General features: G+C 41.5%; 1 protein-coding gene across 14 annotated transcripts in view; it reads left to right on the forward strand.

Annotated features, from left to right (window-relative positions):
• TBL1XR1 (TBL1X receptor 1) overlaps positions 1–24979 on the forward strand; it is a 190512-nt gene that overhangs the window by 107919 nt on the left and 57614 nt on the right. For 6 of the 14 annotated variants that reach the window (XM_044434537.1, XM_044434533.1, XM_044434531.1 and 3 more), the window contains 2 exons: positions 1022–1150; positions 4243–4308. The exons of 3 other annotated variants lie outside the window; for them this stretch is intronic. The gene's annotated coding sequence lies outside the window, so the exon portion shown is untranslated. Of the gene's footprint in view, positions 1–1021; positions 1151–4242; positions 4309–5036; positions 5169–24979 lie in introns of all 14 variants that reach the window. 5 more of the 14 variants (XM_044434534.1, XM_044434541.1, XM_044434540.1 and 2 more) reach the window with 5 other exon arrangements.

Below are 24979 nucleotides of genomic sequence, written 5' to 3' on the forward strand. Positions count from 1 at the left end.
GCAATACAAAGGCACACATAGCTCAGAGTGTCAATCCTATTTCAGGAGGCACAGTCTAGAATTGAAGAGTTTGTTGGAAGGGACTACTCAGTGCAAGAACAGACAAAAAGTTTAACAGCATACAAAAGGCACAACTAATAGCCGGGAGAATAGGATTCTCGGCACCATACCCACCAAGAACATATAAGTGACCATGGGCACCATCTAGCTCACATAATCACCAGCAGTTCCATCCAAACCATCTGCAACAACCACAGTCATGCTGATTCATGTCACAAACCAGTCCTCAACTATCAGGACAAATACGTTTTAAAGACGGCCTTAACATCTACCTTCCCAAAAGGGAAGCCATAACATTGGACTGGTGGGTGTTATCCATGGTTCAACAAGGATACTGCGTTGAATTAGTCACTCTCCCACCACTAGGATCCATCTATATTAGCAACCCCAACCCTAGAAATTGCTGAGGAGGTGAACACACTCCTAAAGAAAGGGGCGAGCTGGACTGTTCTTAGCACTAATCAGAGTTATGGTTTATATTCACGGTATTTTACCATTCCTAAGAAGGATGGCAGTCTTTGACCAATTCTGGACCTGCATGAAGTCAGTGTTTTCATTTCACTAAGAAAATTCTGCATGGTCTCATTACAGACTATACTTCCATTACTATGTCAAGGAGACTAGTTTGCCTTGGTTGAGCTGAAAGACACATCTTTCCATATTTCAATCCACCAGGACCTATTGCAATTTTCTCTGTTTCCAAATTGGAACAAATATCTTTGAATTTACAGTTATACTGTTCAGCCTTTCCACAGCACCCGGAGTTTTTACACAATGTATGGCAGTAGTGTGCATCCACTTCCAGATGGAAGAAATTCAAATATTCCCATATTTAGATGAATAGCTGCTTGTTGCTCTATCCGAAGAGGAGCTACAAAACTCCATCACCACCAGATGCAAACTACTAGAAAGACTACGACTTTGTTTTAATAAAGAAAAACCTTTGCTTTTACCCTCTCAGGTGATACTATAAACTGGAGCAATCCTGGACTCAGTGACAGCAGGAGCTTACCTGCCCAGAAACAGAGCAGCAGTCCTGCAAAAGCTAGCTCAACAGCTCCAGATGGAACAGTACACCTCTGTGAGAAAGGTACAGCATCTTTTGGGACTAATGGCAGTCACCAGGGCAGTAACCTACTTCACAAGACTAAGTCTGCATCCGTTCTAATTGTAGTTCATCTGTACTTTGCGGGCCATGCAAAGACTCCCATTCGGAAAAAACTGATAATCCCCCAGGGCATACATGCCAGTCTCTCATGGTGAACTGCCAAACACAATCTAACCAGTGAGGTAGCATTTACAACCAAAGAACCAGAGAAAACAGATGCTCCTTTAAGAGGTTGGGGAACACACTGCCATCAATACTGACTATATGGATTATGGAGCAATAGGTGAATGTTCAGGTACACTTGAAGAGATGTAGCCTAGATTTGTCTAGCAAGGGACATCATACCATGTGGATTTATTCCTATTTATTTATTAGTGTTCTATCCCACCTTTTTTCCTGCAAAGAACCTAAGGCACCTTCCAGAGTCCACTGCCTCCCCATCTTATCCTCATACCAAACCTGTGAAGTAGGTTAGGCAGACAGCCAGAGACTGGCTCAAAGTACCCAGTGGATTTCATGGCCAGGTGGGGACTAGAACTTGGATATCCTGGGTACCCAGTCAACACTAATCACTATGCTGCACTGACTCTTGTTTGGTTTATTTTGTAAGGGATGCTGCTTGATGTTAGTTTTACACTGGTCAAGTATGAGACTTTTTGTATAAGTTAATTAAAATAATTATGAAGCTTAACAAAACAACAATTTAAACGTTAACTTAAAACTTTAAAATGAATATTCTACTAGGCAGGGGAAAGCCTGCTGTCAATAGGACATTGTGCTGGAATTGCTAGGATTACTTCACAGTACAGGCAAGTGCTTATTTTGTTGTTGTTTTTAGTAAGATTTTATTCTCTCTGTGTCTGATGCGTAAGAGAAGTGAGGTCTTTTTCCAGGACAAGAGTGAGCTGTGTTTCTTTAGCCAGCACGTCCTGGAACTTTTGAAATGCTTATTGGCTTTTGTTGGATGCCAGGCGTTCCAGTGTTCATTTGAAAGACAGACGGATAGACAGACAGACAGACATCCTAGTCATAGTCATTGCAGTTCTCATTAGTACTGATCCATGAGATTATATCATGAAAAGTCATCAGCTCTTTTAATGCCATCCATTTTCCCCATGAACTTCTGTCTACCAATTAGAGCCTAACAAGTGGTAAAGTCCTTACTGGCAGTGTGCAGCTTCATAACATGGATGGAGACTTGCACCTTTACCTGCTACCCATAAAATACATGATATGTCCATCATGTTAAACTTCTATCCCTGTTCTGAAGGTATATTATCAAGAGGACTGCACAGCATTCCTATTTTTCCATGCATTTTCTGAATCCATCAAAGTTTGAAGCAGTGTGGAACTTCAGCTCCTCTGGGCCTTCAGGGCCTTCAGCCAATTAGTAGTCATGGATCTTTCAGAACTGATGTTAATTAAATGCATGCTGGTGTTTCCCACTGCATATCACTAATAATTTAACATCCTCTTCTAAAACATTGGTCTCATTCAGACATTCACCAATCCAAAAAAAACCTATTGTTTTATTAGATGAGGAGCATAATGACAAGCCCCTTCCACCCGCAGCTTTACAGAAGACTAGAATCAAACTATAAGTTACAAAGAAATGCTGGTTTGTTCAGAGCATATACTAAGTTTCCTGATGTCTTGAAAAACTGGCTTAACAAACCAGGTAGCTTGCTAGTCAATGCAAAGGGTGGAGAGAGCAGTTCAGTTCCCTGCCTATTAATGTTCCAAGAAACCATAATTTGTATGACTGGAAATAGGATGTCTGAATCAAGCCATTGGTTATGATCCAGGAGGTTATTGTGGGCTCCTGCCAAATTCTGGGGCTGGGAACAATTCAGCAATGTGTTGTGGTGTTTGGCTAGACTGAACTTCCTGCTGATTCATAGGTATAACTGGGTGCCATAGTCGATCATATTAACCTGCCTAGAAGTGTAAAATGATGGCACCGTAAGCCTAGGCTTAGAGGATTCTCATGGAGAACTCAAGGATCAAGCAGGGGATTTTGACCCACCTCCTTGACTTGCACTCAAAGCAGTTCCTCAGAAGCAGGACTGGTGAATATTTGGCTCTCTGGATGTTCTTGGATCGCAACTCTCATCAGTCATAGTCAGTGATGAAGGCTGGTCTGGTGCATTCAAAAACTCACAAGATGTAGCTGCCACTTGTTCCCACCCTGACAGTAGGCGCCAGAACTCAGCTGTTTCTCTTTGAATCCTGTCTCAAATGGTACATAAAAGGATACAGGATATGTAAAGAACCATCTCCTCTCATATTCACCTTGCCCTTTCTTCTTTGAAGCATTTCTTGCTTTGCTAGAAGTGATCTGTGCATTAAGGGTCTTCTGGGCTGTGGTGCCTTGGTCATGGGATGCTTCCCACCCAGAGGCCTGGCGGGTACAGATTCAAGACCTGGCTATTTACCCAAGATTTTGAGTTTCTTTGCCTACATCCAGTCCTCATGTACCTTTGCAGAGACTATATACTGGATTGTGTATTGCTGTTTTGTGCTTTGTTGTTGAATTGCTTGTGTTAATTGTATCCTGGCCAGAGTTCCATCGATACCAGTGAATAAATAAAATTGGATCTCTGTGCTGCTGTCCTTGAACTGAACAGGAGCATGTACTTCATACACTTGCAAGAAAACAAAACCAGGAAGGAGGATGTAGCTTCCAGACAGACACTTTTTTCTCAAGAAATAAATTATGGATTGACTTCATATCAACAAAATGCAGTCATGTGTTAGTAGAACTGCTAGTAAATTGTATCAACTTTTTGAAAGTTTCTACAGAGACAAGAAACTGGAAATTGTTTTCCCCTTGCAAAACCTGAAATGCATCCAACAAGAAAAATTCAGAAAGGTGAATCAAGTGAACCCGAGCAATGAGGATAGGTTTTGATTTGCAGTATTTGTCTTGTGTAATGCAGTTGCTTTGTGGCATAACATGGTGAGGAGTTGTACTTCAGTTCATGTGCAGTTTTGTTATCAGACCTATCATTTCCCCCATCTCCCTTTTAAATCCAGCATTGACAGAAAGTATCATCGTGTGGTTTGTGTTACAGGTGGTGTAATACCAAGGGCTGCACTGCTGCCACATCACAGTTTTGTGGGGTTTCAGAGTGGTTCTGGTAAGGACACTCAGTGATTATTATTATATTGTTTTCATTGATGGGGGAGACTGGTATAGTTGTGTAATACCACATTAGACCGAGGATGAATTTCTTTCTATGTCCAATGTATAGAATATTGCAGTTGTCTTTAAATGACTTCTTTTGTAGTTGTTGAAATTTAACCTGCTCATCTATATTTTGGCCTTTAAGAGCTATCATGAAAGGAAACCATGCATTACATTACAGCATGGAAATATGAACCAGGCTTTTGATGGCTTTTTACCGCTATGCATGAATGGAGATGCCTGCTGAATAAGGATTGTGAGGATTGTTTGGTCTGATCTATCAGGTCTTCTCTTTTATTTTCCTATGATGTATTTGTATAACAGAGGTGAATCTCAGATCCATGGACCAAATTCAGCCTCCGTGAGCCATTCTCTTGCTTCCAAGCCACTCTTCCTTTGCTGGTATTTCAGTGGTTCTGTGTTTTACAGTTTCTTTTCCATTCTAGTAGGCTGAAATGCCTTTCCTAAGGCTTAGTTACCAGTAGTTATAAGTTTTAAGCTAAAATGTGCTTTAAGCTAAAAAAATTTCCTCCACACCCCTTTTGACTTTGGATCTGCTCTTTTCTGTTTGGCTCTATCCACCATTGGAAGGAGGACCCCTAAGAACATCTCTGAATTTGGCCCTCAGGCTGAAAGAGGTACAGTTAGCAAAAAAATCTTATTTTCTGTCTTTCTTTACAGCTGAACTTTCAGAAACGTCATTATTAGAACTGCCCTCACCCCACCGGTACACACTAGGAAAATCTGATCCCAGAATGAGATCTCCTGCTTTATGAGGAGCAGCAGTGGAAGTTACAGTGCCCCAGTTCCTTTGTGAGTGACTGCACTAATGTAATCCCCCTTGATTAAAAACAATCAAGATGCTTCTGTTACCTTTTGCCAATTCTCTGCTACCTGAAAAGGGCCATTAAGAGAACATCACTTTCAAAAGGGAAGCTCCTTTCTAGTCAGCTTGCTGAATTTGCTGTTTCTCTTTTAAGAGCATGATTCAGTACTGGTCCTTTCAGCAGCAGATAAGGAAGGGGTTTATGTTGTATTCATGGAAGGTTTTAATGTATATACCCTCTGTTAACTGAATTAGTGCCTTCCAGAGAGAAATTCCATTTCTCAATAACATACATTTCTTTTCACTTGTGCCAGCTTTTTGCTTTCCTTTTTTGGGTAAAGAATTTTGAAAGGCATTGTGGCCATGTGAACCATGAAAAAATTAAATGTAGGGCTAGGCGAAAACCAAAGATCTGTAGGTTCAGAATGTCCTGCCCGCTTTCTACATGGTCATGGTGCTGTTGCTGCTTTGGCTGCTGTCAGGCGCCTTTGCTCCTCCTGGGGTATCAGCCACAGAATTGCCACGGGAATGTTGGAGAGGATTCTAGGGAGCATTCTGGGGTAGCATCTTAGTGTGCACAGGGGATGTTCAGGGCTGTCATGTAGCCACTGCTGTGTACTTAAGGTGCAGAACTGCAGACCGAGGGGGCAAATTCTGTCCCCAAGGTGACAGAGATTTCGCATGGTTTTCTCCAGCTCTAGATTGTTTGAGGAATTCCATGGTTTTTGTGTTGTCTGTCCCTTCTCAGAGACTGAAATGCCTCTTGTAAGTCTTAGTTACTGGCCATAAGAGCTTCCAGCTCAGACATGTTCCTAATTTTGTCCCTATCCTTTTTGCATATAGTACTTTCCACCATTGGAATATGGCCCCTTAAGAGCTTCTGCAAAGTGGAATTTGTCCCATGGGGTATAAAGAGTTTGAATGTTCCTACTGAATACCAACTGCGAATAAATTCCATGCTCCCCCATGACTAGAGATCCTGGCAGAAGACTGGAATAACAAGCTCTCTTCTCTTTCCCTACCTCCCTACACACCTGCAGGCCAAAGGTTTCAAACCATGTTCAGAGACAGAGTGAAGTAGAGGTTGGAGTGTTGGACTGGGGTCCTCTGGGTTGTGCCCCACTTGGCCATAAAACTTACTGGATGAGATGTAGTCACTGACTGTCAGCTTGATCTGCCTCACAAGGTTGTTGTGAGGATAAAAACAGTTCAAGAGGACAATGTACGCTGGTTTGAGGGAAAATGTAATGAATAAATAAAATTGATTTTATATCTGCTCCTCGATCTCCTCTCCCTCTCACATTGTGTCAGATGATAATATGATGACATTTCAGTTGCTGCATATTAGCATTCCTCATACTGCACATTTCAGCCTTCTATAAGGTATGGCTTTCCAGGTATTCTGGAGTTGCAACCCCACATATCTGGTGGGCTCTAAGCTGAGGAACCTTGGCATATTAAATTGCAAACCCACATGTGAATATACTCTGCTCTATAAGGCATGGATGCATTCCAGCCCTTACACTTGCAAAGTAATTATGGTGAAAAAGCAGAAAAATCTTTAGAAGCAAAAGATTTGCCAAAAAAAGGCAGGACATTACCGAGTGGCAGCTTTCTGTTGCTTTTTGAGGTGCTTCCACTTCATGAAAAGACATTTACCGCACCGTTGCTCCACAGGGAATTTATGATTGTGACTTTGCGTGCACTGCATCTGCTGGTGTTTATCCATTGCCACCCTGCCACCTCTCTCCTTTGTTTACATTGTAAGCTCCTTGGGGCAACTGTTAATGCTGTTTTTTTTTTCTTGTGGTACATAGTGAAGTGCACAGCGAGAATGCTGTGGGGGGGTGCCTCAGCTCTGTCGGCCAATACATGCTTGGTATGCAGAAGGTCCCCTCTTCAGTCTCTGGATGAGACAGATGCGTGGACAGTGCTGAACTAGGTGGGCATGGATCTGACTCTGTATAAGGCAGCTTCCTGTGCTGCTCTGATTCATCATCATCATCATCATCATGATCAGCAGGAGCAACATCTCCAGTGCTGGTTCCTAACTGAAAATACTAGCATATACGTGTATTCAGAAATGGTGTTTGTGAGCAAGTAAAACTTGGAGTTTGGCTTGTCTACTTTTTATACTGTCACACACCCTTTGACCTCATTTATTGGCAGAAGGAGCAGTCCCACGGCCCCTTGGGAAAGGAATTGTTTTGGTGGGAGGGAGATTCTACAGAGCCTCTTTCCTCCTCCCTCTGAAATATTTTGCAAGATGGGCAAAAAGACAATCTACCAGCAAGGTAGGGCAGGATATAGGAGGTGAAGATGACCTCTGCCACTCTTCATTCCCCTATATATTGTGGCTGTAAGCCTTTAGGTGCAGGGCTTATGACCATCAAGAGGGGTCCTTAGCCCCCCCCCCCCAAGATGTCAACTTATGTTTTCAGTGCATTAAGGGATGAGGGTAATGCCAGGGTGGCAGAGGTTTATATTTTGTGATATGGTTGTGATTATCCACTTGTGTGGGCAGTTGTTGCCGTGCTAGTGTTGGTCAGGACCTCACCGTGCCACCTGACCCCTTCACATTGCAGCGCTGTAGGCAGTAGCTTTCGAAAGGGCTTTCTCCTTCCTCATGCGGAAATATGCTCTCTTTCAATATGCTCTCAACCCAGTATGGGTTGAGACTGTTTAATTGGCTGTTCAATTAATTTTAAATTGGTTAGTGCTATTTATTTTTCAATGAGTAGATACCTGCTCTAGCACAGATAGAAGGATAGTTGTTTTGATGCCTTCGCTTCACCCCATATAAATATACCTACTGGTAGGTAACAGATAGTGCTGGTTGTACTCATACTGAAACTTCCAAATGAAAAGAGCTGTATTTCTCATTTCTGAAACTCTTATTTGAATGTCTGAAGTGAGGTTAGCTTACTCTGTGGTGGAAGCCAACTGTATTTGAAAGTTGTCTCATATCATTTGGCAGCCTTTGATAAGCAACCTAAAGACTGATCTAAAAGAGGAGTTACAGTAATTACCTCACCCATGGAAAGTGACAGTGGAGGTCATTTGGGGGGCAGTTCGGAGACTGCCTCCCCACAGCTGCTTATGCACCGGAAAAGCCTCTTGGCTGGCGCCGTTTTTGCTCTGATTCCTTCCCTGCATGCAAGAACTGGGATCGTCTCTCACACAGTGTGTTGTTTAGGAATGTGAAGACAACACAGTTGGTTGACATGTGCCACCCCTTGGTTCTCTAGCTCTAAGGAAAAGCCACTCAGATTGTGGTCCCAGGTGGTTACGGCTGGGGAATTAGCAGAGCAACTTGCCAGCAATTACTCCAATTCTAAGGAGGAAGCAACCTGCAAACAATCTCCTCTGCTGTAAAGTATTTCAGAACGTCTGTTGCAAATTTTCCTTGCTTTTGGTGTCAGTGTTGCTGATGGTTGTGTGCCTCCTAGGCTGCATTAATGTTCCTGGCAGTTCCAACTTTATATTGCTTCTCGTGGATGCCACATGATATTTGTGCCATGAGCGTTCTCTAGCTGTAGCTCCTCTTGGATACAGTGGGTTCAGCCACAGTAACACATGCTTTGCTCCAGGCTTGGTTACCATAAGGTATTTTACGTGGACAACCTCTAGCTGGACACTCAGCAACTTCACTAGTTTTGAATACAGTGATCTGGGGATTGGCTGGTACTGGGCAGACGGAACATAACTCAATAACAGTGACTGTCTTCCCACTTAGTTCCAGGTATAATTCATGGTGCTGTGTTTGACTGAAAAGCAAAATGAAACTAACAAAAATACAAGCCATTCAACTTGGGACTAGACAACCTAAAGCAGGAATATTGCAGGCCAAATCTGGGGTCCTAATCTACATCATCTTCCCTGGTCTGGCTCTCTGCCTGGACCACCTGTCCATGGGTCATTTTCTGGCTTTTGTACAGTTTCCCCTTTCCCTTCCAAAAGGTTGAGCTGCCCCTCCCAGACTGCCCTAAATGCTTTAAGACAGAGTATGCTGGCATTTTTGCCTCACCCTTTTTGCCTTTGGTCTGCCCACTACTGGAATGCAGCCCTTGGAGAGCTCTTCTGGAGTTGAATTCAGCTCTCTTGATGAAAGAGGGTCGACACGCCTGATTTAAAGAATTGTCTGCTTGCTTATGGTCCTACCTGTTCTTATAAAGTAAGTGTCTGAGGTCCTGCTCTGGGTGCCTTTGCTTCCAGAGATAAGGTAGCCGGTGACCAGAGATACAGTTTTCCCCCATCCTGGCAAGCTCTCCCCAAAGACAAGTTAGCGGCGTTTGATAGTTTTTCAGTGCCTGGTGAGCACAGTTCATTCCCCTAAGGTGTTAATGGAGGGCGTCTTGTCTTCTAGCTATTTTATTTTATTTTTTTTGCTTTGGTCACAGTTATTAATCTTCTGTAATTTTTGTTAAATGTCTCATGCTTTGAATGTAATACAAATTGTTGAATTAAGAATCTTTATTGTTTGCCAAGAGGTTAGATGGAAATCTTTTAAATTGATAAAAATGTGTAGGACCTTTCAACAAAAGAATGCAGCCTTTGGAATGCATTTCCTCAGGATCCTTCGATTTTACTTCCCTTTCCATTCAGTTCTCCATTATTTCCACCCCCCCCCCCCAGTTATTTTCAGCATTCCTGTGCTGTTCTGAATCTCTTCCAGGCCCAAATGGTTTTTCCCCTAATTTTTTTTTCTTTTTTGTAACTTTGCAGACATTCGGGTCCTTGCTGATACTTGGATGCAAATAGTTCTTCGGCAGTTATAGGCAGGAGCCACACTTGGAGAAACAGTTCATTATCTCCAAGTAAAACTTGGGATAGGACAAATTCTTCTATAAAACAGATACACTAAAGATTGCTAGAAAGAGGAACCATTATGATGTGAGTTTCAAGTTGCATGTTTATGAAGTGCCAGTCAAGCTGTGAAGAAGCTTTGCATGTTTGTTGTATATGTATAGGCTCTGTAAAACAAAACACAGGATGAAGAAAAAATCATTTACTCTCCTTTATTGCCTGTTCAACAGTGTAACTAGGATGAAGAAGTAGGATACTGTCGTGCACTTGCCAAATGGATACCAGGATCTAGCAATTCTGACATTGATTAAAACAGTGTGAGCTTTTGTGATATTATCTCTTCAGTTTTGAATGATTAGACATATCTTTGGGCTGTCAGGGTTAGGATTAGGGATACCAGCTTGTTGAGGGCCTTAAGTGAGGCCAAAGGATAGGCTGAGTAGCACTCTTGCAGCTTCTCCTAGGTTCACCACCTGGTTAAATACTGCTTGTGAAGGAGAGGGAAATTGGTAAGATTCTAGTCTACTGCCAACAATGGTTTTGGGGGCTTTTTGCTCTGCAGTTTCTGAATGACTTACAGAATGCAACGGGGTATCTGAACAGCAGTTTCCTCTAAGGGCAATTTCAGGTCTGTACTTTTAATTCCTTTGCATATACTCTGATAGTTAAAAAGGATGTGGTGCCAGGCACATGGGTGAATGAATTGGAAAAAAATTAATTACAGCACTACGCCCATTTGCTTGTATTATTTATTTACTGCTACTGTACTGATGCCAGTTTTCTAGATATGTTCACAGCATTGTTAACCAAGAATCATAAAACATTGCAAACCAAATAAAACCAAATAACATTGCAGCCACATTAAAGCAGGAATAGCAACGAAACCAGCAGCTGCTCAGCCAGCCTGTATTTCCCTCTGCCCACTGAATGGAGCAGACATACCTACACAAGACATATGCGCAAGGTTGCACAATGGCTCAGCACCCTTTCTTGTTTACTTAGGAGGGTAACCTTATCACACCTGTCTTTGCTTACCTGTGCCATGAACAAGGTTTGGAGACAGAGATCATGGGTGCCATTATGTCTCATATCCTTTTTCAGCCATTTAGCAAAAGTGCTAGGGAGGAAAGGGGCCTGGAATGCCAACAGGGATTGGCATAAATCTTTGACTCCATTCCCTTATGCCCCCTTGTTTGACCCCCTTTTCTGCTCTCCAAGGCGCCAGTTCTCAGAGAATAGGGACCTTAATGGTCCTTTCCCTGCCTGTTCCTTCTCCCAGCCCATTTTCATCGGTGTCTTAATTTTAGTTCATTTAGTCACTGTCATTGCATACCATGATTTTCTCCCTTCTCAGTCAGTGTAGCCCAGGCTATGCTCCCAGGGAAAGGAGTAGCTTTGCTTTCAATTGTCCTTCCATAGCCTGGCGTCCTTCAGATACTTTAGACTGTGACTCCCATTAACCTTGTTCCCAGGAGTGATGGGAGTTGTAGGTGAAAACATCTGGAGCAACCCAGTTGAGGAAGTCTGTCTTGTAGGATTCTGCTTTGATTGCTACTACATCCTGAGAGGCCCTTCTCCAAGAAGTTTGGTGCCAGACACTGGCATCTCCCCGTTTTGGTTTCTCATTGTGTAACTTCATAGGGATGACTTGTGTGGTTCTGCCTTTGTTTTTGTCACTATGTGAATACTTTTAAATTTGCCCAGAACTTTTAGATACGTTGGCTTTAATTTATCTGTTCTGTGTTGGATTATCTGCTCTGCTGCCTCTCTCTGTTGTATTTTAAAAACATTTTATGGCTCTGCTTTGAGAGCCTTTTTGGCTGAAAAGCAGAAGTTCCTTTTCCAAATAAACCAAAGCAAAAGCACTTGTAGAACATCTCCAGACCCAGAACAACAACACCCTATTGAACACCAAATTCTCACACAATGACTGAAGTGCAGAGGGCCTCCTCCAAATGTTTTGATGTACAACTGCCATCATCCCCAGTGATGAAGAGGATGGGAGTTGTAGTCCAAAACTTGGATGGCACCAGGTTGTGTCATTTTAGACAGTTGGGACATAACCCAACAGTTCCTTCTTGTGCTGATGATCTTGCTAACTTTTATACACACGGCTATGGAGCACCTATGTAAACTACACCTGAGTTCTTACATCTACTTAGTTTCTGCATGGTTATGTTACTGTGAGCTCTGTTTCATTGGCATTTTTAGCTGGCATCACTGGAGCTGTGAATTTTAATTCTGTGTTCCCATTACTGTTCCGATTAGATCCTTCTTCTGTTGGATAAATATGTATTTTTGTAGAGCTTCAAAATGCAAATGTGATAAGTTTTTGGTCACATGGTTTAATCTCATAGCTATATTCCCTAAATGCTTCAGACATTAATATCAGAGCTATTCTTGTCTTTTTTAGAGCCTAAATGACATGTTACTGCTAGTTCTAATATTAGCAACCAATAAACTGGTTGTTTGACATCAGTCCAAATGCTGAACTGTATGCAGTATGTCCTCTGCATATAAGCCTCCCTGCCGATTTTCCTTTCCCTGAGACCATTGCTGTGCAATCAAGGTGTCTTTAGGCAGAGCATGTCCCAGGCATGCAGTCAGGATGTTTTAACGTCATGTGCATAGCTGGGGCACCTCTGAACCCAGCTTTGAAGGTCACGAAAGGCCCCTTAATGACTAACCTGCCCCAAGCTGAGGCTAGTGAGTTGCTTTTTCTGCTCAGCTAACAGCCGCCAGAGGAAACGGGATGAATCTTGCTCTCGTAGGATCCTGCCATATCAGAGTCCGTCACATTAAGGAACCAGAACAAAGTCACATTAGACTTTTGCCCCATGGTATGGCATAGGCTTCTTCCTTTGCCATCTTATGTGGACAAAGGGGAAGAATTGGTGTGAATATTTTCCCTCTTCTGCAAGATGCAAGTTCTGTCCATGTAAGGCAGAATACTCATTCTGGCACAGTGTCATGTATATTAGCTCTTTGCCTCTCTGTCCAAGCCCAGGAGGCCAACATGACCTTTGTTACACTTTGCTATTGATTGTTTAGGTAAATCTCTGAAGCCATCCAGAGACAGAGAGAGACAGAGAGAGACTTTTAATGCTAGTTTCATCTGCTGTTATTATTGGATTGTCTTTTGATATTGTATTTTGCAGTTATATTTGTAAACCACCCCAAAGGTGAATTTTCCTTTCCATAGGCCCTCACGGAGAAATGGTGGGTATGTCATGAGCAGAGGTGGCTGGAGCTGGGGGTCAGACTAGGTGGCCCAGGAGACCCCTTCTGACTGTTTCTATGTTTCTAAATTTCAAAACATTTGCCATTTGCAGCTGTTTCCTTCTTCTTTGTGAGAACCTCTAAGGCCCATCCAAAGTTGGGGTGGGCAACACTGCTGCAGTACATCTGCCCTGTATCTCTTTCTACTTTGCACAATTTTTGCTTAGCTAGTCAGTCCATCTTCACCTGAAAATATTTTGCTGCTGTGATTTGCTGGGCCCATGAAAGCACTGTCCACTTTTGCCATCAAATCTGGTAAAGCAGAGTAGATGTACATTGTGGAGAAACAGAGCAAAAGTGGGATGGGGAGGCCAAAGGAAGAGAAATGGCGAGGAGGACTGAAAGACTTGTGCTGTCATAGAGCATGGAATTACTGAAATGAGGCTACAGAAGGAGTAGTGGATGAAAAATGGAAAAACAGTGGGGTAATTGATAAGGCCAGGTCTGTGCTGGTTCAGGAATGTAAAGCAGCATCATGTAGAGAAAGAGGTTCCTTGATCCCCACCCCTAATGCCTTGGTGTCTGCCTATGCCCTCACCCAAATATTCAGATATAGGTGGCGTGGCTAAAGAGCTGCATTTCTATTTCTGCACATAACACCTTTTCATGTTGCTTACATGGTAAAGAGAAGAAAGCAGCATGCTGGAAGAATATAAAGAGCTTAAAAGCAGATTAAATGTGATTTTGAATTATGCACCCCTGCTCTAGCCATTTGGTCATATATTTGACTCGATCTTAAAGCTTAAGTGAGGAGGAGGAAAATACATTTGCTTTTAGAGTGGCAGTTAAATCTGGAGGTGATAATACTCCATTTTATTTTATTTTGCTTTGTTTTGGTTCTCTGAGTGCAAAACATTGAATTGGTTGCAGCTGAAAGATGCATCTCCCCCTTCCTCTGAGTTGCTGTGTTGTTTCCATTATGGTGTTTTCTCGGAGGGCTTTTCCATCTCACCCGTCCTTCTTTTAGAGACGGTAGTTAGTATTCAACAGAACACCTGCCTCAGGAAACATTTGGCAGCTTTCATGCACTCAGCAGAGAAATTCTGAGGGGAAAAAATGATTTCTTATTCCTAAACTAGAAACTGGCTGGGCTGGTGAAATCCAAAGTTTCCCTCCCCTTGGGAGTAGCATTTATAGGAAGAAATCAGGCTCAATAACAAGGAAGCATGCCAGTTTTATTTGCATGTAGACTAGATCAGCCTCTTTCCTCTTGGAGAATCTAAAAGGAGACACCCAGTGACTGCCTGTATTGTTTTCGCCTCTGATGGCGTTGTCTGTTTGCATCCCTGCTTTCTGATGCTGGAAGTGTTGCCTTACATAACATACATACTGCCAAGAAGCTTGACAGGGCTATGTAATTGGGGTTGCAATTCAGCAATCTACCTTGCTTATGTGAATGTCCTTCTCCATAACCAGCAATGAGAATGCTGCCCAATCCCCCAGTGTATGTGTGCAGGGCTCTGGCTTGTGGGGCAGGGAGGTAAAAGATTCAGAGAGAAGCATCAAGGATTTCCAAACTCTGCTGCTGAACTAGATTACATAAAATGGGCAGCCCTGATAAAATCCACAGAATACTTATTAGTAAACAACTTCCAGCCAGATAAAAAGAGTGATTTTAAATTAAGTTTTGTTTATGTGTCTATACTCACAGGCAGTTCAGTTTGTGAGGAACCGCGAAAAGTTTGACAGTGTCCACTTGTGGTTAAAATTTGTCTTTCTCCACAAGGAAAGTGCAAGATCACTGATATCTCCCTTTAGGAGTGGCCCTTCAAAATGTTCCTTTTTGTTTTAGAAGACTGCAAAATCTAAAATGGGATGGCATATATGTGCAATTTGTAACAAGGCTTAAGTGATGTTGGAAAAGGGCAAATAATTAGAAACCTTTATGTCTTCTTAGGGACTATAAATTATTACATTGTTATGGACTGTACAAGAAATTAAGAAAATCTGAAACTCAGGATGCTGGGGTGGAGTTCATGGAAAAATGACACAGTGCCAACCAGAATATCGCTACAGCCCATATTAAAATTGCTGTAACCTGCCAAGGCCTTTTAGGCAGCTGTATGGTGTAGATTCTTTTGCTTGTTTATTATTGGTGAGAGTGGAGCATTAAAAATTATATATTAGGAAAAATTACTGTCACCATCTTGGTTTCTACTTTTTGTTATCTCCTTCTCATTCATTCTGTGGGATATATTCATAAAGCAAGGAAAGATTAAGAATCTACCTTACCTCATTACGACATCTTCATATAAAAAGTAATGGCATGAACTCTCCTTAAGATGCCAGTAGGGGATCAAGCCAAGCTATTTTCAGCATTTTCTCTGCAGCAGCACAGCGCTGTAAACGCTCTTTCATTGGAAGACTTTGACTCAAATTTGTGGGTTTCCCATTGAATAGCTTCAGTGGTGCGATTATGTTAGAATTCCTAGAATCCCTGATTATGGGAATAGTCAATCACTAATTAGTAGTTGCTATTGTCTGGCAGATTGTTTTCCTTCTCTTGTTTATGTATACAGTCACTTGCCTTGCAGTGGATTTTATACCCTTGTATAAATATCCAGATAATCAATTTCTGGTTTCAAGTATAATTTCTAAAATGTATTTCTGGCATCAAGAGCTGAACATACATAGTTTCCATGAATGCCATTGGTGTTAAATATTCTTCCACCAGGAATTTCAGATAAAATTTGCTTGTGTTTGGATGTCGCAAGAAACACAATTTACCATGTGCTGTTTACGTATGCCACAGTGGATTGTAGCATGTATTGGATGTCTTTTGAATATTCAAACTGTGACCATGGCTTCTTTTGTTCAGACCTGGAGAAGCTGTTGTGGTTAGCAAACCCACCAGTACGGATGGGCTGCTTTAGGATTGTGGGTGATTTGTTAAGTGTACCAGGGACTCACCCTCAGCGTGTATGGACAAGCTGTGCTAACAGTTTTCCTGTTCAGAAATAATTCAGATGATACAACAAGCCATCGTTATAGCTCAAATATTCAAAATGGCTGTTGCCTGAACTGCTACTTGATCGTATGAACTGGCCCTCTGAGTTAAAGCCTGTTTTTCTATGTAAAAGAAGTAGCCATGGGGAAATGTTCATAACTTTTGAAATCATGCACCATAAAGCACATAATAGGTCATGAATGGATTGTGAATGAATATTCTCTCTCAGTCATATGATAAGGATCAGATGAGACTTTGCATCTCATCAACATATATTAAAGGACTTCCTTCTGTAAAGTTAATGTACAATTTGGTCTTACACACATCTACTTAGAAAATAAACCATGTGCATAGAATTGCAACACTATCCTTTACGTATTTACTCAGAAGTCCCATAGGGTTTAAAGAAGCTTACTCCTGGGTAGGTATATATAAGTCTTCATGTAAGTAATCTTGTTTAGTATCCTTGATGTCCTTGCATATTAATTAATTCCACAGTTGCCCCTCTGGGTAGATAAATATGTACCGTAAAAGACTGCCTAACCAAAGGTGTTGAATCAGGTAGTACAAAAGTCCTTCATAGCTGCAAACCAATTGTAGTTCAATGTATTCTGCCCCATTCTCCTGCTTCTGGGCCACCTAGAAAAGCATACCTCTGTAAGAAGTACAATACAACAATAACATTATAAAACAATACCAACTCAATGCAGCTGAAAGCCACAGTAAGTCAGAAATAAAATTTAAATTGTAGCAAGTCTAGCTAAGCATGTCTACTTGTTCAAGGGAAAAGCAACACCTATACAGAGGAACTTGATTTGACTCAGTGATTTGAATCACTTGTTTTTGTTCTTGGCGATTTAAATCAGTGCACCCTGTGCTGAAGCGCATGCACTTTTTTTCAGGTTTGTAAACGGAACATAAAAGATTTGCAAGATCATACATAGGCCCATCTATTCTTGCTTTCAGCTAGGAAATCCGAGGCAGGCAAGGTGGGGTCTGTTCCTGCTGCTTGAAGCCTGTGACCCAAACTGCATGTTGTTTCAAAGATATAGAATCTACATCCTTTAGTTAATCATACGTAACTGCAGATTGGGAGTTTAGCATGGGGCAGTTCAAATCCAGATCACAGGCTTCACATCTGCAATGTATATTGGCAAAAACGGATCTGTTAAAATTACATGGGTCAGTTCATGTTTTCCCAGATAGATGTGGGGCAGTTTTTCCAGAAACTTGCTCGCTCTGCTATGTTTAAGAATCTCATCTAGGTGGGAAGCTTTTCAAACACAGAACAGAAGTTATCATTTTAATGAATATATTTAGCTGTTGATACAGCACAGTTAACTCGCTTTTGTGTAATTTATCAGCAAAGCTTAACTTGTCAATCTCTGAACAGCCATGGGGCTCTCTCATTGTTTGGCTATGGCAGACGCATCACCACTACATGGAGGGCCTCCCCTCCATTTTTTTTTGGTGGGGGGAGATGTGTGTGTAGATTGGCAAGCCCTGTTCATCTCTGGAGATATGTAGGAATACAATACCAAGAATACCAAACACCTGTGTGCCTCCAAGAGCAAACATGAATTATTAGAAACCAGTTTTGTAACATGTGGAATTATTATTATTACAGTACATGACGTTCGTAGCCTACTTGTTTCCTCTTTCGGGGAATCCAAGGCAGCTTAGCTTACAAGGTGGTTCATCTCTCCATTTTGTCACATAACAGCCCTGTGAGGTAGGTTAGGCTGAGCATCCATGAGTGCCCAAAGTCGTCTAGTGAGCTTGATGACTGTGTGGGGACTAGGGCCCAGATGTCTTGTGTCCCAGTCCAGCACTCTAGCCACTATCATATACTGGCTCTCGCCGGAGTACCAGAGATGGACTTGGGCATTTATTGTGTTTACTTCTTAGGTGAGACAGGCTGCCCTTGTCTGAAAATGAGTAGTAAGACTGAGGTGGCAAGATGAGAGTTGTGCAGATCAAGCTGGGAGTGCCGCGGTAAATAGTGGTAGGAATAGTTGTAGAAAGGCTGCTATTGCTGTAATATTGTTATTTAGAGAACCATGGTTAGCAAATCACAAAAAACATGAGTGTAGGATGAGCAGTACCATCATCTCTGCCAAAGCAGTGAGAAAGAGTATGTGCTCTGTTTCGGGCTGCAACAGATACTCTTCAGTTTGGATTTTTAGCCGGGAATACCAGTTTGGACAGGGTCAAAATGCTGCACCCCCCCCACCCCCATTCCCTTCCTCTGTCTCCTGCTTGGCACCATGGTTTTGCTGACCACTATGCTGCTAACACCATGCATCTGCTTGTCTGCCCAGAGATGTGTTGCTGCTTTTTTCACGCCACACATCCCAGCCAGTCAGAGATCAAAGCTATGTGTACCCAGTCGGATTTGGCTAAATGTTGATACCATCAGGGCATTGGAAGGCAGTGGGGAAAAAATGAGATGTAACATAAATGAATGAATGAATTGGAAAAGGGAGGCATGTATTGACACTCTCCAAAATGTTTTGCAAAAACCTTGATCAGTTTTCTGCTTGGCCCTGACTCTATTACAACTTCACGAGGGATTTATATTTAAGAAGTATGCTTAATATTCTGGAGGAGTACTTGCATATAAAGCACATCTCTTTATAACTTTTAACGGTAACTGTATACCCTTATGGGGCTCTGCTGATTGAATATAGAGCAGTATCTTATTAACCTCTGGCTCAGATAAACCATTTAAATAAATACCTTAATATACAGTCATTAAAAGGATATTTTTAGCTCAGCAGCCTTTGGCCATTAGGGAAACTTGAATGGAAATTGTATTTACTGTGTTTTCTTTATTTTAAAGGTCAGAGGCAAAAAAAGATCACAATTTTTTCTTTGGAAATGAAATTATTTATGTAATATAAGGAATTAAATTACCAATGACAGGTGCTATGGAAACCAATGGCAGAAAAAAAGCAAGCAATTGGTATTTAGAAATCTGATCCTGTCAGAGAGGTATTTCATACTTCAAAGTTTTCTGCAGGACTGTCTTAAGTTTGATCCTGATGCTGAAATAATTTTTCATGCTGTTGGGTAAACCAATATTAAGCATGTGTTTTGTTTTCTTACCTACGATAAGCATGTTTTTCATTGGCCATTTTATTGTCAGAAACACAGGCTATAAATTAAAGGTGTATTTGTTTGCATGTTTAGACAGGAAAATATTTGTTATGGTGGTGGTTATTGATTGTGTTGTTGTTATTGCGTAGCATTTATATCTTGCCTTTTTTCATTTGGTGAGAAACACAAGCAGTTACATAGTTCTCTACCCCATTTTTAGCCTCAGAGCAACAACCCTGTGGGATAAGGTGGGCTGAGTGAGTGACTGGCCCACAGTCAGCCAGTGAACTTCATGCCTGTGTGGGAACTGGTATCTGGCCCTCCAGGACCCCAGTCCACTACACTTAACGGCCACACCGGCTCCCAATGTCTGGGGCATGTTGGTAGTTGTAGACCTTTTTGGCTTGCATACCAGCCCTGAGAGAAGGCTAGGCTAAGGAAAGGAGGCAGAGGCGCATCGGGTATGAGCTGGGCAGTTATCCAATCCTGTACCTTCCAGATGTTTGAGAGTACAGTTCCCAGCATCCCTGATCACTGGTTGTGGTGGCTGAAGTTGATGGGAATTGAAGCTAAAATACCAGGCCAAGGATGCTTGATGTATCCTGGCCCAAAATACCCTTTCTAGTGAGACTTCAGTGCAGAGAGCAGTATTAACTCACCTGGATTTTGTGTGATAGCTGGAAATTTATTCTGTAGCAAAATTCCAACAGGCTGGCAAGAATAATTACTCAAATCCATTTCTGAATTAGAAGGCAGTTCAGTTTTCTGTTTTGATAGCATGAGAACAGAGATTTTCTTGGGTCATTTATCCCCCCCCCCCAAACACACAAAATGATCCTTGTTTGGTAGTAAAAATAATAATAATGTTTTGCTCGAGGCATGTTTGAAAAATGCTCCTTATCTGTGTTTGCTCTTGTTACACTGGAAATGTAAGAGTGATGTGACCTGCTTCTGGGAACGTTATGCCCAGGATTACAACCAGTGAGGATGTGGTTATTATTTTTAGCATTTGTTTTCCCTTATACTAAGCTCCCCCCAGCTCTTCAAAATGAAACGAAACACACACACACCCCCCTGTCATTTTCTTTCTTTAGAAAATTCCAAACTGGCTGTGTCATATCATTTTTTTTCTCTGTTCAGATTGGCCCAGAGAGATGGAGTAACTGCCTTAAATTAGGTCACTGAAGCTTAAAAGTATAACCAGAGCTCCACAAGAGTGCAGACAAATGCACACACAGATCAGCAAATTATTTGTCCTTCACTAGATTATGAAAATAAGTCAATTAGCCAGCTTTGTATAAAGTCTTTTGCTTCTGGGTTTCAGAATTGCATTTTTGTTTATTTTCTGGCCAGAAATGTATGGATGGAAAAGTATACATATTGGGAATAGCTAGGCTTTGGGGGAAAGCACTGGGGATGATGGTGATGGTGTTGTTAGATAGTAACTATATCTGTACACCTTTAACCTTGAAAGCTTACACAGAATTCTTCACTCCCTGATAATGAGCAAGTTTTTCTGACACATTTCAAGTGTTTTGTAGAACCCATAAGGGCTAGAAACTTGCCATTTGTGTTTTTGTTTGTTTGTTTGTTTGTAATGGGCATGGATCTTTTCAACAGTATTTATAATGTAGTTTTTGAATATTCGGGTTAAAGGAATCTAACTTTTAATAGGGTGAACAGATCGTGCCAAATAATCAAAGATCACAGTAGACCCTTCCAAACTAGAATAGCTTGAAAGTGGGCACAAGAATATGAATGCTATTTTATTCACAAGACCAAATTATCAAATTGCTTACAGTCTGGATTTTGTGTGCTAGAATGTGAGGCACTTTTGTAAGTGCTCTAGAAGGCCTTTTTGTTTATTTCTTTTTAAAACAGAAAGTATTGTGTGAATACAAATAATGATGCATGCATTATGGGATGCGGCCTTTGTTTAGCATTTTAGAGAACTGGTAACTTGTTGGTGGGAGTTTTGTGAGTTGTAAAGGTATACCCACCTTAGCCACACCTCACCTTTTATGGCATAGAAATACAGTAGGGCCCCTGTATCTATGGGGGATTGGTTCCAAGCCCCTCAGCAGATATATGAAAGCACAGGTAGTAGCAAACACTGTCTACTATACTGTCAGTCCTCCACATTTGTGGAGGTTGAGAGTTCAGGACCCCTGCAAAAGTAGAAACATTGTGAATATTTCTAGGGCAGAAAAAATACAAATATCTCTAGGGATTTTGTTACAGGATGCTTCGCTCTTTGTCTTGGTACTAGCCATCCTCATGTGTTTTGTCTCTCAGTGGGTGCAAAGAGTCTAGACATATACACAGTTTTTCCTCTAGAGTTATTTGTGGGTTCCTGTGCCCCTAACCACTGCAAATGTTTAACTCTGGTGAAGTGAAACTGTGGTAGCTTAACAGTGGATATGGGGATTTTACTGTAAGGGCATCTGGGTTGTTTCAACTTCTTAGCAGTAAAGCAAAACCCTAAAGTTACTTGTATCAATTCCAGGGATCTCTCTATATTTCCTGCCTAGAGCTATGACCCCAACTTTCCCCCAGTTTTTTTCAGAGTCATATACAGTGTTTCTAGCACTGCCTGATGTATGCCTGATATACATTCTCTTATGTGTAGTTTATTAAGGTGAGTCACCAGAGGAGGGGGTGCCATCAAAAGGTGTATAATTCTACTTCTTACAAAAATAACAACAGCCAATAACTTGAAACTTGGCCTCTGTGATTGCCTAAAGAGTTCTGCAGTACTGCAAAATTTCAAACCAATCCAATTCAAATGGCCTCAGATGCAGCTATGTAGAAGAAAGGCCTGAAAATTGACCTCTTTGTATTTTTTATTGAAGCTGCTGTTTGACGTGCACATTTCTTTCAAATTCTGGGGAAACTCCTGGTATACGTTATTCAGGCTTGCCAAGGAGGGGTGTGCTTTTCATAGGTTTGGTGAAATTCTGAGCAGTGCTTTAAAAGTAATTAAGGGGTTTCTGTCGCATAAAAGCTTTTGGCAGAACCTGCTAGCAAAGTTATGTCAGGCACACTCCTTTTCCCTCTGAAGCTAGAATCTTGCCAGTACTCCAGTATTTGGAGCTCCACTGTTCCTGTCAGTATCCTAACAGTGAGGGTGGGTTAGCAGAAAACTGCCAGGTAAGGTAAGAGTGAGGGGATTCTAAAGGCTTGGATAATCACTCTCACTGATGAAGAGAAGAAAAGGCAATGCTGAAAGCCTATGCAGGCTTTTTCAGAAGTAAGCTGCTCTGAATGTACTTCTTTATTTTTTCATGTCCAGTTAGCAACTCGGTGCATGAGCGTGTGTGTTTTCCAGAAGATTGTAATAATACAGTTTCTTTTTAAAAAGCAAGGAAATTCAGTGCTAAAAAATACCTGAGCATTTAAGACCTGAGTCAAAAGCTAACTCATTTGGTTTACACGGCACAAAACCAGGAAATTGGAAGCAAAACTGTAGTGTAACAGATGTATCCCTAGATCCATAATGATGATGGAGCAGCTTCAAGAATTGTGCTTACAAGCAACAAACAGGTATGGGTTGCCTCACAGGAAGCGTCTTCTTGCAATATGATAAGGAGTGAAGGCTTCAGAAAGCAATATATGGCCAGGACATCATGGGGCATCTTAGCTACACCCAATCTTCCCTATCTATATATGGGCCTGGAAGACCAAGGGAAAGTGTGAGTTCACAGAAAGGGTAACTTGTAAGTGCAATTTGTGACATTTGTGACATTGTGACATTGCACTGAGAGCAGTAGCAAGAGACTTGTGAATCTGCAAAATTTGATCTCATCAAAGTTCTCCAAATTCCATCTCAAAGTATTCCAGTTTGAGTTCATATCATATCATGAGCTCTGCTTTTTCATTGCACATGAAATCCTTGTGCATTTTTGTGAATGCTTTTCCAATTGTATGCAGTATTTTGGAATATATACACATTGTTCTCTCGCAAGAATATTTTTGTGCATTTTTCAGAAGAACACTTTTTAAACATTTTTTCACAATAATACATGATGCTGAGTGCATTTACGCTGGCTCATGAATGATAGAGCAAGCCCAGCAATGTAGCGATTCAACTACAGAGGGTGTCCGAGTCCTTATACAATGCAGAAAGTGGAACTTGGTAAAATCCTGATTAAAACCAACCTGGGGAGCTCTGGCTATAAATAAATTAAATATATTTTCTTGTTATCCAGCCTAGAAATAAATTTAGAAGGTCAAAACTTCAAATTGTGCCCTAAAGGAACCAGCGAAGCTCAAAGTATAGGTGTAATATGTCCACATTGCCATATTCTGCAATGCTGACATTTTTGTTGATGAAGAGTATTGCTACTTATGCTTTAAGATCAGCCTTCCCCAAACTGGCTCTTTTCATGTGCTTCTGACTGCAGTTCCATTATCACTGATGGTTGGCCATGCTGCTAGGTCAGATGGGGAGTGTTCCAAACCTTCTGATGGGAGCCTCTTCAAAAGCTGCTGCTATAGACTTATATGCATATGGTCTAAAGCAAAGTGGACAGCCAGACGTGTTCTCCTTTATTTTTTTTTTAAAGGAGGGAAAGTCACCCTTATTTCAGAATGGTAAATTAGGCCTGTTTTCTTATTGTAAGCCTTCATAGCTATTTTATTTTCCTCCACCCACCTTCTTCGCGCTGCAGGGGGTCATCAGGAGAAAATAACTACCCTCAGGAGATAAAATTGACACCTCCTGTGCCTGAAGTCAGTCACTCCAGTGTAGAGGGTTCCTAACTCAAAGTCCAACCCTTTGCTTGCCCTGTTGTATTCAGTTAGGAGGCATCCCTTGGACTGGGAAGACAGCTGAAGCTAAGTACTGATGAAAGAATGCCGGGGATAGCAAAAATATTGCTGTTGAGAGTGAAAATTGATGGTGGAAGGAAGCTGATGTGAACAGGGAGGGTGATTTGTTTTGAATGGAGACCTTAAAACGATACCATGTTGATGTGATTGCCAAGGTATCAGAGGAAATATTAACAAATCAGCTTCTGCTTTATTTTGCTCTTTGTAATACCAGGAGCGCTTTGAAATGAGAATGAAGTTGATTCATGCTTAGTTATAAAAATGTTCTTAGAACATTTTTGACATCCCTTTGCCTTTGAAACAAGCCATGTGCTTCTTGGCAACAGCAGCAGCAATCAGGTATAAGCTGAAAGGTTCTCAGTACTCCTTCCATTTCAAATAAAAGTTTTTCCTTTAATGTATGCTAAATATAAAAAGACACATGGGGGAGTTCTTGAAACTCAAACTGATCAACAACTCCCATCAGCCCTAACCAGCATGGCAGTGGTTAGGGGTGATGGGAGTAGCAGTCCAGGAACATCTGGAGGTTGATATGTTAGCCACAACGAAAAGGAAAAAGATATGCATGTTTGAGGAAATTGCCCCACTCAGTGTTGTAGAATATGGTTGTTTTGGCGCAGTGCTTTCTGATGCAATAGGGATAAGCCTGTTTGGTTAAAAAAAGCAGCTTTTTCCTTCAGGAAGAAGAACTGTGCTGGATCCAACTCTAGATGGACTGAATTCACAAGACACTGGGCATCTTGTCATTTAACTGCATTAAGTCAGTTTCATGAATGAGTCAACATGAGACCTACATTATGATGCACCATTCTGAAAAAAGTTTGGAGAGGATTGTGT

This window comes from Varanus komodoensis, unplaced genomic scaffold, assembly GCF_004798865.1.
Source record: "Varanus komodoensis strain SLA01 unplaced genomic scaffold, ASM479886v1 scaffold28, whole genome shotgun sequence".
NCBI lineage: Eukaryota > Metazoa > Chordata > Lepidosauria > Squamata > Varanidae > Varanus > Varanus komodoensis.